This window comes from Aulostomus chinensis, chromosome 1, assembly GCF_037954235.1.
Source record: "Aulostomus chinensis isolate RoL2024-O1b breed Wild chromosome 1, RoL_Achi_v1.0, whole genome shotgun sequence".
Classification (NCBI taxonomy): Eukaryota; Metazoa; Chordata; class Actinopteri; order Syngnathiformes; family Aulostomidae; genus Aulostomus; species Aulostomus chinensis.
The window spans coordinates 43192597-43195877 of NC_141320.1; the positions used below are offsets into that span (position 1 = coordinate 43192597).

The window sequence follows — 3281 nt, forward strand, 5'->3', positions numbered from 1 at the left end:
TTCTTTTTCTGTGCTGTCTGATTTTCTAAATATCAGGTTTAGATCCTCAAATTAACACTGGGACACCAAAAGAGAACACAGTAATTCTCCAGTGCTCTGGTGTTGTTGTGTTCTTCTCAGCTCCATCATGAAGACCTGCTGGCACTGGGCGCTGGTGGAAGTTTGCAGCTCTCACTGGAAAGTCCTGAGGCTCCTCCCACTCTGAAGCAGGCAGTTGCTCCCAGCCAGCCCACACTTTCACTCTCTGGTGTAGGAGTGAAGAACAAAATCAGAATCAAGAACCATCTCTCTTTCATTGGGGCTCCTTTCTCCTTGTTCTGATCCAGAAACTCAACAGCTTCTATCATTGATTTGACAGGAAATGTTGATGACACACTGGGATTTTTGTTCTCCTGCTGTCACTGTCAAGTGCAGCTTAACATGAGAGGTAGCAGGATCATTCATGTGTTCATGTTTCCAGCAGACAAGGAGGAAACCTGGGAGGACTTCACGGACTTTGATCACTGGTTCTCACTTCAGGTGTGAAAGCTTTTGTTTATGAAGTTTGAACTGAGCTGGCCAGGAGTTGAACTTAGAATCTTCTGATCCGAAGTCAGACGCGTTATCCATTGCGCCACCAGCCCTACAGAGGGGAGGGGCTTCAACAAACTCCTCATCATTTCCACCTCCAGGAGTGAAGCCTCCCGGGACCCAAGAGGCTCCAGCTGGCAGAGCTCTCACTCATTTCTCCACCACCTCGCTAACCTGAGCTGGAGCATCTGAGAACCAAACAGTGACCCCCTTCATTCCAGAGCCCCCACCACTTTAACCACAGCCGGCCGGCCTCCTCCATACTGCTACTAAAATTGAAGACTGAAGCGTCTCATCCAGAGATCTGTGACAGGCGTCTGCTGTGGAGGGTCAATCTGTCCGTCCACATTCAGATCATCGATGCAGCGACTCTGCTAGGATCAAACTACTCAGGATGAAACAGACCAATGTTGACATCAAGTAGCAACTCAGCAGCTGATCAACAGAGTCCTCAGCACCAGTAGAGCCTGGTCCTGGTCCCTGGGGGGCTCCAACCACCAGCCTCTCTGTTAACAGCCGGGCGCCACAGAGACTCACATTCACACTCACATTCATACCTACAGTCAATTTAGAGTATCAATCAGCCTCGTCCCAAATTACATGTCTTTGGACGGTGGGAAGAAGCCGGAGTACCAGAGAGAACCCACACATGGACGGGGAGGCAAGGCAATTTTCTTTGTAGAGCCCGTTTTCACAAACAGTTTGTCTCAAAGGGCTTCACGTGGCATCATAACAACATCCTCTGCCCTCAGACCCTCACATCGACTGAGGAAAAACTCCATAGAAAACCCTTTTAACAGGGAAAAATCTGAGAAACCTCAGGGTGAGCAACAGAGGAGGGATCCCTCACCCAGGAGGACAGACGTGCAGTAGATGTTGGTACAGACAAGAAAACAGTTTACAATACAAAATGTGGGAAACACGGAAATGGTGGCTCAGTGAAGAAAACTAGACCTGAGCTGCCTGCTGGAACCTAGCAGGTGAAGGACAGAGCTCCACCTCTTTAGAGACACCACCACTGTGGGCTCATGTTGGCAAAAGAAGTGGGTCAGTTTTTGACACACACACACACACACTTGGATATACATGCCTTTTACTGCAGGAACCAACCAGAACCATCCAGAACCTGAACCTCTATATCTGATTCTGGGTCTGTTTGTTTCCATAGGCTAGCACACGGCACAGGTCGGCCTGGTTTCAGAAAGTTTCTTGGAATCCTTATTATCAATAAAGTATCAAACATTTTGCATAATAAATGCATGCATGGCCTCATATTTTGCCATTTTAAAGTGCTTTAAGTTGACGGTGCCCACCTGTCGTGTCAATGTTTCTATGTTTGTCTGTTCTGGTCTGAATGAAAGAGGAGGTTTTCTTGGTCATGTGACGTGGATGAGAGTTCAACTAGAACTTCCTGATTCAACAGGATTTTAGTTTGTTGGGATTTTGTCAAAGCCACCAACCAAACCTCTGAGTGGTGCAGATGTCTGCTGCCTCCTCAGAGCAGACTGGAGCTCAGCCTCACTCACCTGTGGGAGCCCCAGCAGAGCCACCGTGGGATGGAGTTTCAGTTTAGGCTCCAAGGTCCTGGATTGAATTGGTGTTTGTGTGTTTTTAGGCCTCCTGGCACCATCAATGGTAGAGCAGAGTGGTGCAGAAGAAGTGTGCTGGGCCCAGAACCCAGAGGTCGATGGATCGAAACCATCCTCTGCTAAAAGAAGAAAAATAAAATGAACCAGTGTCTTTAGAAATGTGTGTCTGTTAAAAAGAGGTTCATAAGGATTTTGTCTTCCTCCACAATCACCAACCATTGTGAGAGTAAACAACAGTCCACTTTCTGACTGAAGCAAAAGTAGACTTCAAAAGGTTTTTCTGATTCAACATAGCAGCTAAATTTCCATTTCCATTTCCTGAACAGGACAGGTTAAAAAAAAGGGAATGTCATGACTTCCTCTGTATGTTAGAATATGAACGACTAAAAATGTTCATGCCCAGTTTAAAGTTAGAATTAAATTTAAAGTAGAAAACTCTTCCCTCTTCAATCCTGTCACTCAGTGTTGTAAACTGTTTCTAACAAATTCTACTGTTCAACAGTTCAAGTGTTTCTAATGAAGCTGAATGTTCTCCTCTACTTTCCTCAATTGGGTTTCTTTCATGTCCTCCTGAGATCAAAGACAGAATTCTAGGTACAAATAAATACACTATCAAAGCCTCCTGATGACATCATCAATTCTGTCTTTGATCTGTGTCTGTCCAGCCTGTCCTGAGTGGATCCAACAGTTTCCCATGGGTGACTCTGTCGTGGTCTCTCTCCTCCTGCTGTCTCCAACTCTCAGAGTGCTTCTACTGGTTTCTCTCCATCGTCCCTGTTGCTAGGCAGAGCATTGGTGAGGACTGAGGCCAGTGATGTCATCACCTCCAGCTGAGACCTGCCAGGTGGTCCTGCTTCATTCAACTCTGCTGCCTCTGCCACTGCCCTGACTGGTGAGGCTGACAGCAGGTTCTCTCTCATCTAAACTCTCTGTTTACAATGGAGGCTGAAATCCTTGTGATTGGTGGTTCAATCATCAGGTCTGTTGAACTCCCAGGTGCCATCACCTGCTGTCTTCCTGGTGCCAAAGTTGTGGACATTATTGAACGTCTCCAGGACTCATCGACCTCCACCCCTCCTGCAGGTTCTCCCTGTTCCTGTGTGGGTTCTCTCTGGTACTCCA

At 46.9% G+C, this 3281-nt stretch overlaps 1 non-coding gene across 1 annotated transcript; it reads right to left on the reverse strand.

The window, feature by feature from the left end:
- Positions 1–550: 550 nt before the first annotated feature.
- trnar-ucg (transfer RNA arginine (anticodon UCG)) lies at positions 551–623 on the reverse strand. The gene has a single exon. It is a non-coding gene; the product is annotated as a tRNA-Arg (tRNA).
- Positions 624–3281: the final 2658 nt, after the last annotated feature.